General features: G+C 48.3%; 1 long non-coding RNA gene across 1 annotated transcript; it reads left to right on the top strand.

Annotated features, from left to right (window-relative positions):
- The first annotated feature begins 4448 nt into the window (after positions 1–4448).
- Positions 4449–10710, top strand: LOC146055509 (uncharacterized). Its single transcript, XR_014468722.1, has 4 exons — positions 4449–4706; positions 9668–9868; positions 10083–10537; positions 10596–10710. It is a non-coding gene; the product is annotated as an uncharacterized LOC146055509 (long non-coding RNA).
- The last annotated feature ends 246 nt before the right edge of the window (positions 10711–10956 follow it).

Below are 10956 nucleotides of genomic sequence, written 5' to 3' on the forward strand. Positions count from 1 at the left end.
GTCATCATCTCTACTGCATCTACAGGGGTCCACCTAGCAAATGATGACGTGGGGTTTTGAGCAATAAACTGCTGGGCATATAAATTAGTTTGGTCCACCATTAAATTTATAAAATCATCAGAGAAAAATAATTTGAAAAAGTCAATTTCTCTGAGACCTGTGGAATCAAATTGGATTCCTGGCATGGCCAAAAACTCAGGAACCTGGGGCACAAAATTGTCTGGTGGTGGGGTCCATACGAGATCAATTATTGGGGGGGTCTCAGCTGCTCTACGGGGGCGTCTTTGAGGGGGTCCCTCATCACCAGAGGAGGAAGAGGAGCTTAAGACAAATCCTTCAAATTCCCCGCTTGCATCACTGGCTGTGTCAGAGTCAGAGGCAAGCATGGCATATGCCTCCTCCGCTGAATACATTCTTCTGGATGACTGGGATGACATTTGGGATGACATTTGGGATGCCATTTTTATTTTTGTGTTACTGGTAGTGAAATGTTTCAACACGTGTATAGTGTAGGGGGGGGTACAAACTTTATTTCAACCCGGGGGGTATGTAGTGTGTAGTGTGTATGTAGTGCAGAAAAAAAAAATACTTTATACAGGAATTTGATCCCAATAAAAAAAAAAAAATTGAAGGGGTTAAAAAAAAAAAAAAAAGGTCCTGCGCCAAAAATTGAGCACAGATGTTGGTCAGTAACGTCCGTCACTGAACAGCGCTCAAAGGCAACAGGAATTTGATCAAAAAAAAAAAAAAAATAGATCAACCCTGTGCCGAAAAAGCTGATCAGTGATGTACGTCACTGATCAGCGCACAGTGGCCACAGGACACCCACAAAATCACAGTGTGTGTAAAAAAAAAATTAAAAAAAGACCCCACAGCACTCTCAAAAAAAAAAAAAGGTGATCAGTGATGCGACACTGATTACCAGTGAGGGGCAGCAGGTGCACAACCTTTGGTGCAACTGACAGTGCAACTGGCAGCAACTGACAGGTATATATAAAAAAAAAAAACCCTGCGCCCCCAAAAAGTTGCTGATCAGCACAGATATACTGATCAGCACAAAAGGGGGGGGGGGGGGGGTAGCAGACACAAAATATACACTCTCTATCACTCTCTGTCACTATCTCTCTCTATCTCTCACTATCTATCACTATCTATCACTATCTATCACTATCTATCACTATCTATCACTATCTATCACTCTAGGACACTGCAGCAGCAGCACTGACAGTTATATGTATAAAAAAAAACCTGCACCCCCAAAAAGGGGGGGTAGCAGACACAAAATATACACTCTCTATCACTCTCTGTCACTATCTCTCTCTATCTCTCACTATCTATCACTATCTATCACTCTATGACACTGCAGCAGCAGCACTGACAGTTATATATATAAAAAAAAACCTGCACCCCCAAAAAGGGGGGGTAGCAGACACAAATCTCTCTATCTGTCACTATCTATCACTATCTATCACTATCTATCACTCTATGACACTGCAGCAGCAGCACTGACAGTTATTTATATATAAAAAAACCCTGCACCCCCAAAAAGGGGGGGTAGCAGACACAAAATATAGCTCTCTCTGTCACTATCTCTCTATCTCTCTCTATCTCTCTCTCTATCTCTCTATCACACTGCAGCAGCAGCAGGAAGTCCCAAGAAGTCAGATCCAGGAAGCGTCCAGCACGCTACAAGCAGTGATCAGGTGATCAGGTAAGGTATTTGCAAGGATCAGGTAAGTATTAGCAAGGATCAGGTCAGTATCACGGCAGATAGGCACGGTGACCGCTCTGCACGCTATTCCAGACCGGAATGGCGTCTGCAGCGCAGTCACCGTTAGTTTAAATGTCGCGCCTTGGCTGTGATTGGCTGTCGGTCCGACGGACCAATCACAGCCTTGGGGGCAGGTGGGGTGAGGGTGGGGTGAGGTGTCATCGTCACCGATGACCCCCTCATGCCCCCTGACGCCCGGCGGTGATTGACACCTGTGTTACCTAGCGTCTGATTCGCTGGTAACACAGGAAACCGCTGTGAATGGCTGTTCACACTGAACAGCCAATCACAGCGATCGCCGACGGGGGGGCGGCATCGCAGCCCCCCCTGGGCATGCAGGGACATGTCTGCTGTCAGGGACAGCAGACATCGTCCCTCTGTCACTGCGTCTCTAGACGCAGTGACAGTTTAAAGTCGTGACGTACATTTATGCCATGTGTCGGGAAGAACATCCCGGCCATGACGTAAATGTACGTCAAATGTCGGGAAGGGGTTAATATTTTGCTGTCCTTAATAAATGAATCAATAAACATCATGTTTTAGCCAATTCTCTGTTTCTTGGGTCACTTTATTAATGTACCTATAACATTAATCAGAACATTAATATATGCTAACCTAGATTGCCCCTTGTAGGAATACTTTATCTTTCTTTGCTTCCAAGTCTAATACATATTCCTGGGTGCGCCTCCCCCATTACCAATTGATACTTAATATAGTAATGCAGGGGTGAGATAGCTATACCAATTACAGGCCGTGCGGATTGATAACCTCTATCTATTAACCGGTATCAGCGGTATCAGATGGTCGAAAGTCATCAGGTCGACATACTGCAAAGTCGACATGGGTCTAGGTCGACAGGTCATTAGGTCAACATGGTCTAGGTCGACTGGGTTTTTCACTGGAATTTTGGTTTTTTTTTTGAGCCGACATGTGCTGACAGGCGGAATTTCATGCCCTACCATCCACTAGGGCAGGCGTTCCCAACCACGGTCCTCAGGACACACCAACAGTGCAGGTTTTAGTGATATCCAGGCTTCAGCACAGATGGATTAATCCAAATCACAGGTACTAATTAAGTCACCTGTGCTCAAGCCTGGATATCATTAAAACCTGTAATGTTGGTGTGCCTTGAGGACCGTGGTTGGGAATGCCTGCACTAGGGTGTGGTAGGAGAATAACATAGAGTGCCAAGCACAGCCAGACATGCGAGGGGATGCGGTGCACTTAATCCTGTGTCCATGTTGACTGTGTCGGCATTCGGGTAAAAAAAAAAAGTACAAAACCCCATGTTGAGCTAGACCATTTCGACCTAATGCTTTTTTGGACCAAATGACCTGTTGACCTGTTAACCTTGCAGTATGTTGACCTAATGACTGTCGACAATCTTTAGGTCGACCATATGATCCTTACCTGTTTCAGCAAGGAGTGTGAGGCCAATTTCTCTCCAGGGAATGGAGAAATATCTGTGTTTAGAGCCAGACTAGAATCACGTCTGTCTGTACGGGTTGCCCGTCAGGCCGCGCCCGCAGACAATAGATCGGGTATCATTTTTTTTTTTTTTTTATGTATGTTTGACAAAGGCCATACACTTCATTGGAGGTGAAGATCCGCAGACGAAGGCCAGAGCATACAGCTAATTGCTGCCGATCCTACTATTAAAAAAGAAAAAGGAATGTATTGTATACACAGAACATCAAACATGCCTTCCAACTTTTACCAATAGATCAGTGGGACCTGCATGCAGCTGGCCCTGGAAAGGGGTGGGGCTATGTGCAACGGGGGCGGGACCGGGCATCGAGGCCCCGGGTTTTCCATCTTCTTTGCCAGCGTACCCAGCCCCGTCTCTCCTTGCTGCACCTATCCAGCAATCACCGGCTGCCCCACAAAGCAGAGCAGCCATGATCACCTCCCCTCAAGGGACATCAGGGCAGGCTCCAAATAGCGGGACCGTACCACTGTAATCAGGACAGTTGGGAGGAATGCTATTCGTTTTCGGGACTTGTCTCCTGTCCTACATAACAGTTTATAGATGCTGTGACCAGGGGTGAGGGTCATTAAGTCAACAGTAATTAGATCTATTGGTCTGCAGTGAAAAGGTCTACATATGAAAAAGATCGACCTGGTTTAAATTGACGCTGAAAATGGTCGACACAATCCAAAAGGCTGCATGAAAAAGGTCAACACAGGAATAGGTCGACATGAGTTATTAAAGAAAATTGTGTATGTGGAAATCTGCTGACACGGGCACTGTATAAGTGTACAGCGACACGGACACACAGCTCCAATTTCTATTCACTTTTTCTTAATGCACTTTTTTAATTTTAACCTATTTTGCTGTTTTGTGCCAATGAATAAACTGTATATTCTACGCAGGGGCAGAGCGTCCATGGCGTCCCAGTCAGTGACTACCTCCATCAGAGCAGCCGTAATGGTAATTGGTCTGTACACAGTCTCCGTCCTGCCCCCACTTAAAGTTATTCCTCCTGGTTATATATGGTGGCTAATTATTAATATTATGTAGTTTGAGCAGAAAATATTGTGGTATCAGTGGATGAGTCAAAAACTCAGGCTGCTCCCGGATCCGAAGGCGCTACACCCCACGCCCCTGAAACAGCAGACACTGGAGGAGGATTCGAACCCGTGGTGGCTCAGCCTGAGTGGCTGTCCCAGACGCTGAACTAACGGTACACGCCACTGTACCAGCCACTCATACACGGACTGTCCGTGTATCTCGTAGCTACAATGCAGTGACGTCATTCACGCTGTGCCGCACCATCGCCACCTATTGGCAGCTGCTGGAACTACACCTGGCACATATTGCATCGTCATCACTGCTGCTCCCCCTACATGAGCACTCTGCCCCGGCTGCTCTGATGGAGGCAGTCACTGACTGGGACGCCATGGACGCTCTGCCCCTGCGTAGAAGAAGCGGCTGGTAAGTGCACATGTGCAGAACACCCCCTGAGCATTGAGCAACCTGTGGGTGAGGACTGGAGCTCAGTCTGTATGTTGGTCATGTATGTGACTCCCACAGGGCTGCTGTATGGTGCTACTGGGGATATCTATGTGTATGGGCATACCAGTGTATCCTCAGCAGCGCTACTCTATGGCTCAGGTTGTAATATCTCAGCCCCAGTGCTGTCTGCATTATTATACACTGTATATTATCTATCTGCTTTCCCAAAGTGTGACACAGGTGTATATAGACCAGATTATAATCTATGGAAAGCCTCTGTGTGTATACCATATGTTCTCTCTCTCTGCTGCAGTAGCTATGCGCGCTTTGCTATGTTCTATGATAATAAACACATGTGAGTGTAATGGTAAATATGTGCCCGGCATGCCAATGTGGTGAGATACAGGTGCGCCAAACCGTACAGGCTAGCAAACTGCACGTAGCCATTAGTGCAGATGTAGGAAAACTGGGCATACTGTATATAGGCTGGGATCACTGCTGCGTTCAGGTGACACCAAGTACATGTACGGGATTGCTTGCTGGATGGTTATACCATACCTCCCAACTGTCACGATTACAGCGGGACAGTCCCGATTTTCGGGTCCTGTCCCGCTGTCCCACCCACGGCAGGCATTGTCCCGCTGCGGGGGGTGGCAGTTGGGAGACCCCCAATCTAGTAGAATAGATGCTGTGCGCATGCGCACAGCGTCTATGGTACTTGTGTAGTTTCACGGCGCCGGAAGTGCAGAGGCTCGCGTGCCGCTCTAGCTATGAAACTTGGCAGCCTGCCAGAGGCTCTGATTAACCGTGCGCGTGCCGCTCTAGCTCTGTCTGACTGAGCTTGTGCCGCACTAGCTGTATGTAAACAGCGTAGCTGCCGGCCAGCAGCAGCAGCAGCGCTGACAGGTCAATGTCACTGTGGCACTTGTAGTTCCACAGTGAAATAGGCAGCGCCTGGGCACCGCTGACAACGGGGGTATGTTAAAGTGCACACCCCGGCACAGCGATGCCGGCGCTTCTAAACTGTACGCGAGATTCAGACGCAACTGCGTTTGAATCTCGAGTCACATAGATAGCCGCTAAGAAGCCGGAAAGCCTGGATTCAGACGCTAAAGCGTTAGAATACAGGCGCCTTGCAAGCCGCAAAGGTGTTGGGGCTTGTAAACCCAGACGCAAATGCGTCTGGATTTACTTAGGTGAAGGGGTACATTTAAATTTAGACGCAAAAGCATTTAAATTTAGGTGGCCCTAGGGGAACACTATTGAAACCCACCCTCAGTGCCACTAGTGGACGCCACAGCTGTGGACCGTGTAAATCCCACTATCCACGGCCACCCGAAGCGTGGCGGTACGCGTCCTACGACCTTTTCATACCCCCACTATCCACGTCAGCGTGGAGTTGAGAATAGAATAGTGTGGCGAGTGCAGCGAGCCCGAAGCGTGGCGAGCGCACGCTGATACCTTCACAGCTATCCGCGTCCCCTCGCGGGCTTCACAGGTGTCAGCGTAAGCCCGAAGCGTGGCGAGCGGACGCTGACACCTGTGAAGCCCGCGAGGGGACGCAGATAGCTGTGAAGGTATGCGTGTCCCCTCGCGCGGCTCACTGCGCTCGCCACGCTTCGGGCTCTGTGGCTCGCTGCGCTCGCCACACTATTCTATTCTCAACTCCATGCCGAAGTGGATAGTGGGGGTATGAAAAGGTCGTAGGACGCGTACCGCCGCCCCTCGCGGGGCTCTCCACGCTTCGGGTGAGCGTGGATAGTGAGGCTGATTCAGGAACACATTCACCTCAGTGTCTCATACAGGGCTACTGCTGACTGACTACGCAAACTGCGTAGCTCCCTGACTGACTACGTAACGCTGTCCGCGCACGTCTAAGCCGAAGTGCCGGGAGTGTGAATTGAGACGCTAAATAAGTTAGCGTCTACATTGGGAACACCAGCGGTGTGCCGGGGTTTGCGATGTGCCGGGGTGTGCGATTTATAAGCCCCGTTTGTTTGTTTTTAAGCCCCGTTTGTCTGTTTTTTACACGATACACTTCATTACATTTGGCACGCGCAGCGCTACGCTACCTGGCAGGCTGCCAAGTTTCATAGCTAGAGCGGCATGCGAGCCTCTGCAATTCCGGGGCCGTGAAACTACACAAGTACCGCGTCTATTCTCGTATGAAAATGAGGTCGCGGCTAATTAGCATAAGCTGTGCCCTCATTTGCATACGCCCCACCCCCTATTTCCCCAACACAGAAGTTGGGAGGTATGTTATACAGGGATTATTGTCACATTAGTTATACTGTAGTCTAAAGTGTATACTGTATTATCTACTATCCTAATGGGGCATACACACAGGGGGCGGGATGTACTAAAGGGAAAATGTGGTAAAACGGGGGTTTTACCGCATTTCCCTATGTACCATTACCCGTCCGCCCCGTCTCCGCCTGGCAGGGTATCGCCACCTCTGGGTGGCGATACCCTATAGATGCCTATGGGCTTCTATCGCCGCCCACCGTCCTTGCGACCTCCCCCCCCCTCCCGTCCTCCATCGATCTCCTCCTCCCCCAGCAGGTGTCACAGCCGGGAGGACATCCGGCTGTAGGGAGGAGGAGGAGAGGCAGGGGGACACTGACAGCCGCCAGGATGTGACAGAGACCCCCGCACACCACATTACAGGTATCGCGGGGGTCTCCGTCACCGCAACCCGATGCTAGCCGCATATGTTAGTACATATGCGGTAGCATCGCGGCGGCTGGCAGACGAGGGTCAGTGATGTACATTAATACATCCCGCCCAGGGGGATATGAGGCTTATTTCTAAGTGAGAAAGTAGGGGAGAGGAGGAGAGCACACTGAGTGTCTAGGTCCACTCAGTGTGCTCTCCTCCTCTCCCCTATCCCTATTACATGTATTTTGATCTGTATTAGCTTAAAATCGTTTAGTCGGAGCGGTATGCCAGTTCTCACTGGACCGCTCAGTCAGAGGCGCTACTTGCGTGACGTCCGCAGCGCTCAGATCTGACTCCTAACAGACGGAGATCTCCGGCGCTGACTCTAACACGCCGGAGCTCCTCTGCAGGGTACACGTCCTCATTGACGCGGCTCTCCCTCTCATTTGCGGCGCGCAGTGCTGGTGCAGAGGTGGCAGATCTCACCAGACACGCACCGCTTGAGGGGTGACCCGCGGGGCACCATATTGCCTACCCTATTTGTGATGTGAAGTAATCTGATCAGTAACATCACAGGGGAACATAAACCCAGATAATTTTGTTACCAGCAGATCAGTAATAGGCGACTTAAACGCACAAAATTCCACTGTGGAAAACTGTACAATAAACCATTATTACTAATACATAGAATCTAACCAACATCTAGGAGGATATTGAGTTGGATCACACTGAGTAAGGATTTCTATCCTTTTTAAACCTACACTGTGTGTGTCTTTATGTGTCACTGTCTGTCTATATTTCGCTACATTCTTTTAAACATATCCAAATAAAAGTTACATTTTACTTTCTTAATAACCTGTGCACCACACAGAGACATACTTTCTCTTCTTTCCAAAAATTGTCAAACCTGTGTCCAGTGGTAGCACACCCTCCCTACTCACGGTTAACCAACCGATGTACAAATACACTGAGGGTAAATGAGAACAATACTGCTTTGATAAAACCTGTGCGACTGATTGCCCCACGTTCCCCTTTCCCCAAAACTCATTTATTTCTAAGTGATCGCTTAGAAATGAAAAAAGGATCACTCCACGTGTATACCCTCTGGTGATGACGATTGCGCGGTCCCGCGCGTCGCTGTTGCCTGACTAGATTTACACTGCATCCAGTTATAAATCTAGTCATCGCCAGTGTTCTCACACCAGAGAACACTGGCCGTGACAGATTGTTCAGCACACAATGCTGAGCCATCTGTGCTTAACTGCAAACTTAGCGCAGAGGCTCACTTGCACTGTGTGTGCACAGCTTTAGGGATGGACGTCTTTGCAATTGATGACAATAGTGCAACTGCCCATTGATTGTGGCATACTATGCAATGGATGACCATCAATGTTTTTACCTATTGATGGTGATCCATTTTCTTTGACTGATTGGATTGTGGGCCAATCAAAACATGTAGGCGGTGCTTCATGAGTGTTGGGGCAGAGCTATGCTGGTGGTAAGGGTTGCTGGTCTTACTGTACTGCATATTAAAATAATAATAAAAAATATATATATAATTTATGTAAGGTGCTAAACAACATATAATGGTGATTCAATTGTTTTGTGCACCCGTAGCTCTTGCCTAATGTAGTGGGAGCTAATGAATTGTTCGCAGCACTTGCCCTGGTCTTGTCGGCTGCATTTTTGCGCCCTAAATAAACTAGATGCAGCTTATTGCCCTACTGTGCGTGAAGGGTGCGAGGAGAAATCCAGGTGAGGTGCAGCCTGGGAGTCGGGTCACCAAACAATTGACTTTGATTTTAAAGCTTGTTTGTCACTGAGCGTATGTTGCAGGCATGTCCAAAATGTGGCCCTTCAGCTGTTTTGAAACTACACATCCCAGCATGCCTTGACATAGTTTTAGTATTCCCTAATAGCAAAACTGTGGCAAGGCATGATGGGACTTGCAGTTTCACAAAAGCTGGCGGGCCATAGTTTGGACATGATTGGTGTATTGGGTTCATTAGCTGTTCACTAGCATTTTGCACAAACCACTTTGGCACATATGGAGATGTAATCTCTTTATTAGTGTTTTTATTAGTCTTGCACTCTACTATTACATATAATGCATGCCTTGACACCGTTTCACCGTTCGTGACACCCAAAATGTCGTTAAAATATTTGTTCCAACCAGATTGTTGCTCGGAAAATGTCCAAACTTTTTTTATTTCTTTACATTTTTGAAATACACAAAATGTTAAAATTGGATGTGAATTTCTACTTCATTTCCTTACATACAGGGAGCAACTTCTATCAGTCACCCCACCTTGACAAAGTGCCCAGCGAGGCATGAAACAGGTTGGAGACTTTGCTGCTGCCCGAAGTACCGACACGCCAGTCGCTGACGTCAGCAAGCCGCGCCCCGGGACCAAAGCCGCAACAGAAGATTCCACCCAGAAGCGGACAGCAACTGAGCTGAGGAATACCGCTGCCTCTGTAAGGTTAGGGTTAGTAGGGACAGCACGACAATCTCCCTCTCTCACCTCACATCCTCCAAAAGGAGTGTAAACATTATTTTACTAATACATTTTTACTTTACAGGTGTCACTCGTATAAACTTATCCCATCGCTCTTTTTTACCCCTCAGAACCTTTGCATTTATGAGAGCTGCTATACCATCAGTGCAGTTGATTTAACATTTTTCTCCTCACTTAGGATTATGTGCCACCGAAGAAGGACGGTGAATGTGAGACACCCAGCAGCAGCCGTCCCTATGTGTTCAGAAGAGGGATCAAGACCCAGGATTCCAAGACTGTGCCTTAACCTCACTCATTGATAAATGAGAGAGACAATGACCATAAGATCCTGAAACTCACCAACAAAATCATCCAGCTGCTGACCGGAGAGGTGACTGCTGGGAATAGGTCATTATACAGTAACACCGGGGGAGGTGACTGCTGGGAATGGGACATTATACAGTAACATCGGGGGTTGTGACCAGAGAGATGACTGCTGGGAATGGAACATTATACAGTAACACCGGGGGATGTGACCGGAGAGGTGACTGCTGGGAATGGGGCATTATACAGTAACAATAGGGGATGTGACCGGAGAGGTGACTGCTGGGAATGGGTCATTATACAGTAACACCAGAGGATGAGACCGGAGAGGTGACTGCTGGGAATGGGGCATTATACAGTAACAATGGGGGGGGGTGTGACCAGAGAGGTGACTGCTGGGAATGGGACATTATACATTAGCACCGAGGGATGTGACCAGAGAGGTGACTGCTGGAATGGGGAATTATACAGTAACACCGGAGAGGTGCCCGCTGGGAATGAGGGGTATATATGGGTATGAATTATACAGTAACATCGGGGGATGTGACCAGAGATGTGACTGCTGGGAATGTGGAATTATACAGTAACACCGGGGGAGGTGACTGCTGTAAATGGGACATGATACAGTAACATCGGGGGATGTGACCTGAGAGGATACAGCTGGGAATGGGACATTATACAGTAACACCTGGGGATGTGACCGGAGAGAAGACTGCTGGGATTGGGACATTATACAGTAACACGGGGGG

Source organism: Crinia signifera, unplaced genomic scaffold, assembly GCF_055691185.1.
Source record: "Crinia signifera unplaced genomic scaffold, ASM5569118v1 HAP2_SCAFFOLD_467, whole genome shotgun sequence".
NCBI classification, from domain to species: Eukaryota; Metazoa; Chordata; class Amphibia; order Anura; family Myobatrachidae; genus Crinia; species Crinia signifera.